Below are 14245 nucleotides of genomic sequence, written 5' to 3'. Positions count from 1 at the left end.
AAAATGCGAGGGAATTCAAATTAGGTCTCGGTCTCAGAAACGTTTCGTTTGGTGTAGTTCCTTATAAAATTGACCAATTGTGTAACTGTCTCTCGAATTACTTCATTTGAAATGTATAAAATAAACATGTCAAAACATTTTACGCAGCTGCGATGATTTCAATGTGTACTTCAAAAACTAAATGATGGTCTTGTTAAAATTGTCTTTCTAATAATGTAATGTCACCGCTATAGTCTTAATTAACTTGGTAAGCCTGGTATTTGTATAATAAACCAATGGGTAAATTGTGTAATCTGTCTTTTAGATTTTTTGCACTAAATATGCATTTTTGTGTAAAAAAATAAATGTTTTATTATCTTTGCCTTTGCGATTGCAACTTAAAAGGGTTTATAAATTTTCGTCTAAACAGCAGAAGACTTCACCCATTTTCCAAACAGAAATTAAATTCTGCATAATCGATATCGACAAATCGATCACTCTCCTTCCCCAATACGGTCGAGATCAGACAAAACAAACTGGAATTGTTAGTGCAAACGTAGCATTACAACGAGAATGGTGTCTTTGAAAATCGCTATGTTAACTTCAATTTTCATCAAATTAGTGAAGGTTCATCTGATTTTGTCATTCGTATTATTCACCTACTTCTTTCTGAGCTTAAGCGCGGTATTAATATTCGACTTCCATAATTTCTTCAATTACTATTTGAGAATGTACATCACCATATTTAGTGAAATATTACTAGTGTTCTATGGTGTGCTTAAGAGGAAGAACATAATTGGGTTATTTGAGGAACTCAAGGATATTGTGAAACATATCAACGACGCCCGATTCAAAAGATTGAAAAACTGGTTTGTGCTAGCGGTAATCCTTTCCTACACTTTCATCATATTTTTTATGGTGATCAGCTATATAAACGTTCGTTCTGTTTACTTAACAAGTTCAACTATAAGGCAAAAGCAAACTTTCACTGAAACGTTCGATTCTATTGGTAGATTCTGCTTTCAGTGCGACACAAGAAACGCTACGTTGGAACTGAGAAAAGTGTTTTTATTATTGGAACAAGTTCTTACGTCATCGTGTCTCTACAGTATCAGCATATTGATATCGGGAACGTACGTTGTATTTTGTCTTCTGCTAAACGAACTGATATTCGACATACGTCATCAAATTGTACAAATGACTACGGACTACAAACCGGAGTCATTTCAAATCACTCGAGGAAAGTTCATAAAGTTTTACCAATTAGTGCAACGAACCAATAATTTATTTCAGAACATGATTTTATTATGGATAACATCAACACTCCTAGGTACAAGTCAAAGCTTAATTTTCTTAATTAAATCGTCTACATTTTATATCATGAATTGGTTTACTATTGCCGGAACGGTTTCTGCTAACTTACTGGATTTTATGGTCTTAGCAATAATGATTTTCTTCGCGTCTAAAATCCATGACAATTCTAGGGATTGCTTAACTTTACTGTCTCGGTGCACAGACGTTTTAGTGTTACATTGCCGTCAACGAGAACTGCATCTCTTGTACTTGCATTTTAAAGCAAGAACGACTAGTTTAAAAGCTGGGGGAATTTTCCCGATTAAGAAAGAATTGTTATTATCTGTTTTGGGGATATGTATGATCTATGCGGTTGTCAATTTGCAAATGGACAATGCAGCTTTGAAGACCATACAAGGTAATTAGACTTAGGTCATGGTTAAACGGTTAAGGTATGACTTTTAAAACGGATATTGATTGCGCATGATATTTGCAAGGCATTCGGTCAGTTTTCCTGGGAGCCGTGCCGTTCAGAGGGCCCGGGCAGCCGGGCTACCTGTAAGCCTGTCTTGATGGGGGCCCGCACTATCTCTCCGCGAGCCCTTGATATAAGGTCCAATTTCTTCAGAAGTTTCAATAAACGTAATTGCATTGCACTAAATGCTTAAATTGACAAATTGTAATATTTCACTCAGAAAGGTTAAATTCACTTGGAAATTGTTTTAACCTTCTGTTTTAACTTAATAAATACCGTCCCGACGTTTAATTTTGAACATCATAATAAGCAGGATAATAATGCTTTTCACTCTAAATGTGCGGTTTCGTGGCTCAATCTTGATTGGCCTTTCACTTGCATGTGCTACACCTTCCCGATATAAACAATTGTTTTATAAGATATTTGTTTCTCCACCTTAACACTTGAAATAATTTTAATTGTACTTTTCGTACAAAAGACCTGAGAAGTTTAATTTAAGGGTGTGTTCAATTTCAACTAAACATACACGTACAAACGACCTAAGAAGTTTAATTTAAGGGTGTGTTCAATTTCAACTAAACATACACGTACAAACGACCTAAGAAGTTGAATTTAAGAACGTGTTCATTTTCAACTAAACATGCGGAAATTTATTACTGAATAGTCGATATAAATCAATATGATTGAAATCTGTCATAACAAAACTGTTTTTCAGTTTTATTAAACCAAATAATGTAACTTAAAGGGCTAGAAAAATAGAAGCCAGTTCTCATAGAAATACAATGGCACTACGGGGCAGCACTTAACAATCCCCTACCGAAGGGTATGGGAGTGCGCGAGGTACACTGAGAGTTACTGTGACGCAGGTCGCCCATCATCATTACCTCTTACTTATCCCTGCTTGTATCTTCCTTAATATTGCAGATAGGATCATGGTTTCAATTGATACATTCATTATTTCATACGCTCTTTCGATAAAATAAAAATCAAGCCCAAAGTATCCCTTTAACAGAAAAGTATATTAATGGTTTGTTAATATTCAACTAAACAAGAAGAATATTTTTTCTGAATGATCGATCTCAATCATTCCATAGTGTGTTCCATATCTGTCATATTAAAAACTCCTTTTTTAACCAAACAATGTAACTTACTGTAAAATTATTAGTGCGCTCGTAGCCTTTCAGCGGGAGTGATGTATTTGAAAATCGCCATATTAACCTCAATTTTAATAAGTTTCGTGGCGATTCATCTTACTTTATCGTTCGTCGTGTTGAGCTACTACTTTCTGAACCTAAGTGCTCTAATGGTTGTCGACTCCCATTTTTTCGCCACGTATTTCGTGAGATATTACACCACTATATTTAGTGAATTGTTACTAGCGTTCTTCGGTGTACTAAAAAGAAGGCAAATAATTGGATTATTTTTGGAGCTGAAGAACCTAGTTCGACAGATTAACGAGGTCCGATTCGCTAGATTGAAAAAGTTGTTCGTGATTGCGGTACTCTTTCTGTACGTTTTTATATTATGTTTTATGGGTCTTGAGTCTTTCAACAGTCGTTCCCGCTACATTTCAAATTCTACCACGATCAAAGACCCCTCTTTTGAAGAGCTCCTTGATTCTCTAAGAAGATTTTGTTTCCAGTGCGACACGACCAATGTTTCATTCGGAATAAAAAACACGCTTATGTCGTTAGAAAGCATGCTTATTTCGTCTAGTTACGTATGTTTTGCCATATTTATATCAAGCATTTACGTCGCATTCACTCTATTACTTAACGAAGTGGTAGTCGACTTAAGTCAAAACATTGTACGCGTTACGGTGGATCACAGGATAGAGTCATTTCAAATCGCTCGTGGAAAATTGTAACATACATTTTCGAACTCTGTCTTCCTTCGAGGAAAGAATTGACGCCAAAGCAGTTACAATAGATGAATGAATTATAGGTGCCGGGTGGCTCCGTTTACCCTTTCACTATTGGGGGGTGACGTGTGAAATATCTTAAAGCATGCAACTTAGTCTAGGGATCTATGATTTAATTAAGTAAATCTAAGCGATTGAGGTTGCCATGGATTTTACTTTTTGAATTCAAATGAAATATTCTTATACTTATGTGTCATGACACTCTAAATTAAAGGTTTACAAATAAACAAATACAAAATAAAAAAAACAATAATTCAACGTTAAGAGTCTTTGCACTAACGTTCATAATAAACAAATACAAAATAAAAACAATAGTTCAACGTTACGGTTTATGGTCGGAAACGGTACTTTTCGTTGCAAGAGTTTTTGCACTAACGTTCACCACTTCTTTATGAATTCGAGCATGAGAGCATGAACAGTTCTATTAAGCGTCCGATCACAATTTCGGCGCGGGTAATTGTTTCGACTAGATTGGATATTCTAGTCCGTTTTAACTGTAGATAATTGAGAATAAATTTACCCGTTTATTATTCCGGGGCTCGGACTCATTTCGCGGAAGACTCATTCGGGTAGGTCTCTATGACCACCTTCTTTCACCGCTGTCCAAAATCGTTCTCTCGAGTCTTGAGTCTTCTTTTCGCGCTCCTTTTTCTACTCTTCAGTTTTTCTCGTTCTTTTCACAAGCTAAGTAGTGCATTTTGGCTATAGCGCCAGTTCCATGGAAAAACGTTCCTTCCACAAGGTTCTACGAAACTCCGCCAATGGGAATATCAAATACATATGAAGTAACTGAATTACTTAAAACAAAATCGCGAAGAGATCTCAATCTTAATAAATCTACTTAAAATAATAAATCCACTTAAAATTGTTAAAAAAAAGTATATTTCTGCGCAAGTAAACAAACAAAACAAAAAAAAACTAGCTAGGCGGTTCTGGCTTTTCCAGTAACAGGATCCCTGGGTCGCAAAGTTCGACCCCCAACAAATTTTGGTACCACATCGTCCGGCTCACTATCAATAGATTCCGCCGAGGACGAACAAAAATCGGAGTCTTGAAGGGTCAATTCGCTGCGCTGTACATACGGTTTTAATTGAGAAATGTGGTAGGTACCAAAAAGTACCTTTTTAGAAGCCACGTTCTCTAACCTGTATGTACGTGCACTAAGCTTAGTTGCTACTTTGAATGGGCCTTCGTATTTCTCCGCTAATTTAGCTGCGAAATTATCGGCAGCTTTGGAAAGGTGGTGTGTTCGTTTTAGAACGAGATCACCCTCTTCCAGTTCGAAATCCCTATGTCTTTTGTCGTAATGGGCTTTTTGTTTAATTTGAGCTTTTTGATGTTCTGGTAAGCCGTTTCCAGAGCTTTTTGTACTCTTGGAAGTAGGCGCAGACCATAGGTGTTTTCAACTTTATCAACAAAATGATCATTAATATTTTTCGGTGTTATCACACTACAGGCAGTACGGATTTCACGCCCGAACATAAGTTCGGCAGGAGTGAAGCCAGTGGTTTCGTGTACCGCGCTTCGGATTGCCATCGCGTATTGTTGTAGGCCTTCATCCCAGTTTTGATGGTTATCAGTAACGTATGATGCTATCATTGTACCCAAAATTTGGTTGAATCTTTCAGTAAGATTTTCTTGGGCATGATACAAGGAGGTAAAACGTTGCTGTATACCCAATTGATTAAAAACATTACGAAATATTTTGCCTACAAATTGTTTTCCATTGTCTGATACAACAGCCGAAGGCAAACCGAAACGGGTGAAAACGTCATCGACTAAATGTTTTACAATAGGTTTCGTAGTAGCAGATCTCAAGGGGAACACCTCTACCCACTTAGTTAAATAATCACAAACTATCAATATATATTTAAATCCGCGCTTACTACACTGTAAAAAATAAGCGTGCTTTTGGCATTCAAAAATGATAGCGACCGTTCAATTTTGAACAAGCCTCTATTGACGCGTTCACATTTAACCAGAGACATTCTATTTTGAACAAGGGGTGTTTTAGGCGTTCAAAACCAGTCACGAGCATTTATTTTTGAACAAACTACCGTCATGTCGATCAAATTTTAACTCAAGCATTCATTTTTGAACAACTTATACATTACCATTCAAAAATGAATCTTTATCCCATTCAATTTCAATTTTGAATAACCGCCTTAGGCTAATGAAGCGTTCAGATATGGTCGTTTGGCGTTCTAATAGGATTGTATTAGTATTAGTATTAAAACAAGAGCGTTATGGGTATTCAAATATGAACTTTTTGACTTTCAAACGAGTGCATTATGGGCGTTCAAACGAGAGCGATATTGGCGTTCACACGAGAACGAAATTGTTCAATCGCAAAAGGTGAGCAAAACAAAATTAATTCTGCCCTAAATTTACTTGATTCCGCTGCTGTAAATTTGTACTTCAAACAAAGCTTTCATTAAAAATAAAATAACTTCTCAACAATTTACTATAACTTGCTTATTTACCTTGAATTAAATATATATTTGCCTGTATAAACATCATTGTACAATAATATCAAAGGAAATGTTACGGATTATTGCGTATTTCACCTTTCCCTTAGGCCTTCAAATGGTTTGATAATTGCTACAACGTTATAATCGGAAAGAACTTGATAATGAACTTTTTCCTTAAGTGCAGACTTTCTTCATACAACTGAATTATTATTTAACACAACGATTATAGTTTGTGTTTCAAATTCACCCGCCCTCAGAAGATGTACAAGCTTTAAACACATTAGATTTCTTCCTTATCAGTGTGTTTACTATATTTAATATAGTATGCCCTACCATAAGGCATTCAGTGATGAAATTTGAAATCAAATTTCTCTAGGCTATTCAAAATTCGACGTCAAATTTCAATGCTTCATCAAACGCTTTGTCCACCATGTATTATTAAATGGTGAACTGCTTAATTTTAAACGTAAGCAATTGAATATGAACGCTTGATCAAATTCTCCGATGTTGCTCAATAATGAATGCATAAAGATACAATATTAAACGTTTAATTTTCCAATTTAATTTTAGCGATTTCATGCTCAAATTTACACGATATACTAACCTCTCACGCACCGTTCAAATATGAATGCGTGAGCGTTTAATTTTGAACAATAGTGTTCTGTTCAAATTTGAACGCAAAGAAGTTACTCAAATTTGAACGCAAAGAAGTTATTCAAATTTGAACGCAAAGAATTTATTCAAATTTGAACGCAAAGAATTTATTCAAATTTGAATGTTAAAGCGTACCACCACAGTGTCGGGGCTATGCACGCCTAAGCAATCAAAGATGAACCTCACTTTTTTACAGTGTACGGCTATACGGGCCTTTTAAATCTACGGAGATGACGCTGAAAAGTTCGGCTACGTCACTACTTTTCATCAGACCGGCGGGTAATTGGCGTGGAATCTTATGTTTCTGACATGCAGAACAGGATTTACAATATTTTAACACGTCTAGCGTGGCGCCTTCCCAAGTAAATTGACTTTGGATTCTTTTCAATGTTTTCTTTGATCCAAAGTGGCCGGCTGATTTAATGTCATGAGTGAGGTAGAGTATTCGGGCCTTTAAAGAATCGGGAACCAATATTCGAAAGGAATCCCATTGAGATGGTGTGTTTTTAATTTCTTTATATAAAATGTTATGCCGAATATCACAGGAAGGTGCGATCTTTTCTACCCAGTCCCGCAGCGACTTATCATCGGGTAAGATACCGTCGTTCAGATAAATCAACAAAGGACCCAGCTTGGGGTCGTTCTTTTGGGCTTCGATGAATTCGCTTTTCTCATAGAGTACGGGACGTTGGTCTGGGTTAACACTAGAAAGAGCCGCTATATGACCATCAGGTGGCGTGAAATCTTCCGGTATTCGGGATAAGGCATCTGCAACAGAATTCTTGTTACCGGGTACGTGGTTTATAGAAAAATCAAAGGATTGAAGATGGGCATTCCACCGGGCAAATTTTCCTGTCAGGTCAGGGGCGCGATGGAGCCATCGTAGAGCACTATGGTCTGTATAAACTTCAAACCTCGTACCCTCTACATAAGGTCTGAATTTGTCTATGCCAAATTTCACGGCTAAACATTCCCTTTCGGTGGTCGAATATTTCTTCTCAGCGGCGCTTAGGGCTTTACTCGCGTAATGAATGACATGCTTTTTCCCGTGAATAATTTGGGATAAAACTGCGCCTAGGCCTACGTTCGACGCATCCGTGTGTATAACGAAAGGGAAGTTGTAGTCCGGGGAACTTAGAATGGGGGCGGTTGACAAGTGATCTTTTAAAGTATTGAAGGACGATTCCTGCGGCTCTCCCCAACTCCATACGGTTTCCTTTTGTAATAAGGTGTTTAAAGGGTTGGCGATTTTTGAAAAATCTTTAATAAAACGTCGGTAATATGACGCCATACCGAGGAATCTACGGAGTTGCCGGATGTTTACTCGTGTGGGGTAGTTTCGCATGGAATCCGTTTTTTCTGTGTCAACTTTAATACCGTCATAATTAACGATGTGGCCCAAAACTCGGCATTCTTGGCGACAAAATTGAGTTTTTGATGCTTTTACGGTTAATCCTGAGTGGTGTAGCCTTTCAAAAACTTTGCCAAGGGTGTTTAAATGGGTGTCAAAGTCAGCTGATGCTATAATCAGGTCATCGAGATATGCACAAACCCCGGAATTAAATAAATCACCAAAAATGTTGTTTACCATACGTTGGAATGTGGCAGGGGCATTGGTCAGGCCAAACATTAACACTTTCGGCCGAAATAGGCCTCTATGGGTCACAAAGGCGGCGATGTCGCGATGAGCCTCGTGAAGGGGTACCTGCCAATACCCACTGCGCATGTCCAACGTGGTAATAAATCGGGGCTTGTGAATTGACTCCAAAATGTCATCAATTCTTGGTAGGGGATAAGCGTCTTTTCTGGTTACAGCGTTAAGGTTACGGTAATCAAGGCACAAACGAGGAGGACGGTTAGTTTTAGAAATTAAAACACATGGAGCGGCCCAGGGGCTGTCAGATGGCTCAATAAAGTCGAGTTTTAACATTTCGTTAATAATTTCATCCATGATTGCTCGTTTGGCAGGGGAGTATCTATAGGGGGCTGAGGCTATTGGTAAACTATTCCCTACGTCGATATAGTGTTCGACGCGGTGAGTTTTTCCCGGAATTAAAGAAAAAATTGTTTAATATCGATTAACTAAAGAAGTGAGGTCAGCCTTTTGAACTGAGTCCAAAGGAGCTTCATCAAGGGCTTTCTCAATGCCTTCAGTATCTACGTTTCTGTCAGCGTTTTGGGAGGATAAATTAAAAATACCACCTTTACTACCCGAAAAGGGTGCAAAGGAAAGTTTTTCCAAGGGAGAGGGGGAATACCAATAAATCCCTCGCCCGTAATCAATGACAATACCAATTTCGCTTAATAGGTCTCGGCCCAAAATGCATTGGTATGGTATACCAGAAACGTAGACACCTTCAAAATTAACCTGTTTCTTAGGAAGACAAATCGGAAGCGTTACCGCACCATGGGTGTGCAAGAGGGAGGAATCGGGTTGCTCTAATATTAGAATTTTGTTGTTAGTATTATAGCCCTGCTGTTCTATAAGGGGTTTTAAATCATGATGAATAACTGTGTGCGTGGAACCAGGGTCGACGAGTGCTAAGCACGGGATGTTACCTAAAAATATATTTACAAAATCTTGTTTGGATGAAAATTTTTGGTCCCCTAATGGTAAGCTTCCCGTGCATTCTTTTTGGGTAGTTTTTATGCTCGTGGCGGCACCGACGCGGCGGAGTGACCTCCGGCCGTGCCCGCGTCGCCTCGTTCGAAGTTTCCCGGAGCCGACTGCCTATCTTGTAGGTCAGGACAATAGGGACGGACGTGTCCCACCTTTCCACAACAATAACAAGTAACATTGGGATTGTAGTAATCACCGCTTGTTTCCGGAGCCCTGGGAAGATTAATTGGTTGGGCCGGTCGTCGGCTTCCAAAATTTTGGGATCGATTGGGACGGTTGTTATTGTGGGATCGACTTGTGACATTGAGGAGTCGGCCATTGTTATTATTTGATCGTCCACCCGAATTAGGGGGTTGCGATGAATTTGCGTTAGCACCATTTCTGCGAGGATTATTTTGCCCTGCAGGGGCCTGGTTTCGCGTAGATTGGCTGTTCTCGCGTAAATCACGAGCTTCCCGTCTCACTATTTGCTCGACCCCTAATGCATCGTCCAACAAATCGCGAACATTTTCGTATTTGTCCAATTTGACCACTAAATACTTTTTGATGCTGTCCCGCATATTGCGTCTAATTATTTTAATTTTTTTCTTTTCCGCGATCGGCTCGCTTAGCTGGTTAAATAATTTTTGCAGGTTCTCTACGAATTCGGCCATCGATTCATTCGGCTTTTGCATCCTTTCGTGAATCTTGTCTTTGAGCCTTTCGTCGTTTCCTTTACGCTCAAATTGCGTTTTTAGTTCCGCCTCGAAAACGGCATAGGATACGAAGGGCTCATTTTCCACATAAAAATCAAACGCGGGGCCATGCAGCGCGGGAGAAATGAACCTTTGCAAAAAGTAATCGTCAGCAACGTTAAGACTATAACGCAGTTGTTTGGCCCGTCCTAAAAATTCGTTTGGACCTGGGTCAGTCGGGTTTCCCGAATAGGAAAGTGCAGGTAATGGGGTTGAATAAACAACTGGCGCTGCGGCGGCCGTATTTGGAATAGTTTGGATTGGCGAAAAATTAACATTACCAGTAGATGACGCGGGAGCGGATGGAATAGACGGCGTGCCCCCGAGACTGCCACCGCTCGTGGCGATTGGGCCAGGAGGAGTCGGATTAGGCACAGTACCAATATTAGGTACGGGTCCAGTACCAGAGGGCAAACCCGCTGGCGTCCCCAGCACGGGGTTGGGTAAAGTCGGAATACCTTGGTTAGCGACATTAGCCTGATTAGCTACATTAACCTGGGCGGTTATTAATTGAGTGACCAAATCCTGAAGGCGCTTTTGTTCCGCGGCCTGTTGGTTTAATTGGGACAAAATGGCCGTTAACATATCAGGTGCTACAGGAACGGCACCAGAAGCGCCTGAAGGGCTTTGGTTACCAGGGGCCGACCCTTGAGGACCTATACCGGGCGGGGCATTAGTATGCCCGGCTACTAAAATACAAGGAGGAGTAGTAGAGCCTGACCCACTATTCGCCAACGAGTTACTTGTCCCCGCAAGAGACATTGTTTGTGTTGTACGAATCAAATAACGTTGTTGCCGAGAGAGTTTACCTAGTTCTACGTCCTCAGCAGTAAATCTACTGTAAATATTTTCGTTCATAGACACAATAAAATAAACCAAAATCAACTAAACGGGGGTACCAATTAATAAACAAATAGGGAAAATCAACTTGAAACATCACAGAGTGTGATCAACCAAAACAACTAACCAACCTACACGGAGATCCATTCACACTACCACCCTGGAAAAACCAAAACAATAACTAACCAACAAATAAACATACAAGGGGCAAGTAATTTTTAACTGCCAACTTGTTTTTTTTTCTAGCGACCAGGGGATATCGTGAACAATTCCTAATTCAGTTTCATTAGCATTTTAGTTCAGTTAACTTCATTAACGGGTGTTTCCGTTTTTGTTTCATCAACTTAGTAGAACAATTAAAATCCAAAATTAATATTTATCCCGGCTGGGCCCCCAATTGTAACATACATTTTCGAACTCTGTCTTCCTTCGAGGAAAGAATTGACGCCAAAGCAGTTACAATAGATGAATGAATTATAGGTGCCGGGTGGCTCCGTTTACCCTTTCACTATTGGGGGGTGACGTGTGAAATATCTTAAAGCATGCAACTTAGTCTAGGGATCTATGATTTAATTAAGTAAATCTAAGCGATTGAGGTTGCCATGGATTTTACTTTTTGAATTCAAATGAAATATTCTTATACTTATGTGTCATGACACTCTAAATTAAAGGTTTACAAATAAACAAATACAAAATAAAAAAAACAATAATTCAACGTTAAGAGTTTTTGCACTAACGTTCATAATAAACAAATACAAAATAAAAACAATAGTTCAACGTTACGGTTTATGGTCGGAAACGGTACTTTTCGTTGCAAGAGTTTTTGCACTAACGTTCACCACTTCTTTATGAATTCGAGCATGAGAGCATGAACAGTTCTATTAAGCGTCCGATCACAATTTCGGCGCGGGTAATTGTTTCGACTAGATTGGATATTCTAGTCCGTTTTAACTGTAGATAATTGAGAATAAATTTACCCGTTTATTATTCCGGGGCTCGGACTCATTTCGCGGAAGACTCATTCGGGTAGGTCTCTATGACCACCTTCTTTCACCGCTGTCCAAAATCGTTCTCTCGAGTCTTGAGTCTTCTTTTCGCGCTCCTTTTTCTACTCTTCAGTTTTTCTCGTTCTTTTCACAAGCTAAGTAGTGCATTTTGGCTATGGCGCCAGTTCCATGGAAAAACGTTCCTTCCACAAGGTTCTTATTTTATTTTGGTATAGGCTTAAAAACTATATACAGTAAATCGTAACAAAATAATATGAACCATGGCAACCCTCAATAGATTTGTAAGATTCAAAAACGAGATAAAACGATGGGGACGGTCACCGTAACTTCTTTGTCGAGGAGATGTACTATATGTTTTGCTCTACGCTTGGGTAATAAGCAATACGGGGATGTAAGGGAAACCTCATAGCGCTACTGGGTCACCGTACATCTGGTCCGCCTTCATGGAGCCTGGCCGGGCCACACGGGACGAAAGGGGTATAGGTGAGAAACACCATTTGACTGTCCATCTCGACGACCAGCGAAGAGATAGAAAGTAGAGATAACAAAAGGGCTTCTCACCTCAAAAGAATATAAACGCAAAATTCGGGGTCTTATGGTATTTTATAGTGAGCGAAAAAAAGGCGATCTTTAAGAAATAAAATTAATTTTTGCAATGCCAAACTTTTGGCGTTACAAAATTTGCAAAGGTTTACGAACTAGTTCAACGCACCAATAACGTATTTCAAAACATGATAATATTTTGGATAACCTCAACGGTCTTGACTTTCTGTCAAAGTTTCGTTTACTTAATCAAATATTCAACCCTATACATGTGGAGCTGGGCTACCTTTATCGAAGTTGGGTTAGCTTGCATACTGGATTTAATCGTTTTGGCAAGCATGGTTTTCTTCGCGTCCAAAATTCATGACAATTATCGCGATACTTTAACGTTACTTTCTCGGTGCACGGACGATGTTTTGCATTGCCGTCAACGAGAGCTACAGCTCTTGTATTTGCATTTTAAAACCAGAACGACTAGCTTGAAAGCTGGGGGTATTTTCCCCATTACGAAGAGTTTGTTTGAAGAAGCTATGAAGTTCATAAAAGGGAATTAGATATTCCATAAAACATTGTTGAACATTTCGAAAATATTGTCGTAACTATATTTAACACTCTACTCGTACAAGTGTTTAAAGCTTTTTAGCTTTCTTTAAAACTAGTGAATGCATATCATTAGATTATTTGAACAGTGCGCAATTGATGTATTACAACAACACTAGCTTGCACAGTCTATAGGATTTGACATGTAAAAGTGGCAGGTTTACAAATTTCAAAATAAATAAAAAAATTAAAAGAACTTTGGTTTTCGAAGCGCTTCAGTCGACTTCACTGTAGCTGTAAATTAGAGAATCGTGCCAAGTTTGAGAGGAAAAGAGGTAAGCCGAGATATTTTAATCTTAAGTTTTGCAACTTTCAAACTAGGCCACACAGTCAAACGACCTGTCTTTCTAAAGCTCTTAGTATTTAAATTACTGGCTCCCAAAGATGAACCGCGACAGGGTCTACCGTATTCAAAAACAAACGTATAAAAAAGATTTCCAAGTTTTCTGCGGCAACAATATACTTTGGGTAGTAGATCTTAAAGTTAATGACGTCACCGTGGAGGAAACTCACAATTGGACTCTCAATGTCAGCTTCATCAACCGTAGTGGTTACGCGTACCTGACAATCGCGGGTGGATTAACCAATGACCAATTTAAATACCGATACTCAAAGTGTTTTTGTCAAGTGGACTTGTTTAACAACCAAGGAAACCAGATATGGTCTTGCACGGGATGTATGGATGGTCCGCGTTACGATAAATTTGACTTCAGCGACCTATGCAACGTCACTATCATGCAAAGCAAATATAACTTTGGAAGCACAAACTCAAATATTTTGACCTTGACCGTTAAGTTTGGTTCTTACGATATTATCAAGCCGATATTGTTATACTAACACAAGGTAAAAAATTCCATTGTCATAAAGTTGTTCTGGCCGCTGAATCCGAGTACTTTAAGGCCATGTTTCAAGCTGAAATGAAGGAAAGTAAACAGAACGTCGTGAACTGGGTTGACGTTTTTGATTCAGCGACTGTTCAGGATTTGCTGCATTATTTTTACACTGGAGAGACCCCTCCAAATATTGAAGAAACTTTCCAGACTTTAGTCGAAGCAGCCCATCTTTGTTTGCTGGAAGGACTGAAAGACGTATGCGCTTACAGAATGCG

Source organism: Phalangium opilio, unplaced genomic scaffold, assembly GCF_054372755.1.
Source record: "Phalangium opilio isolate 3A_F unplaced genomic scaffold, DU_Popi_V2 ptg001170l_1, whole genome shotgun sequence".
Lineage (NCBI taxonomy): Eukaryota > Metazoa > Arthropoda > Arachnida > Opiliones > Phalangiidae > Phalangium > Phalangium opilio.
The sequence above is the reverse complement of the archived record's forward strand: the minus strand, read 5'-3'. Positions refer to the sequence as shown.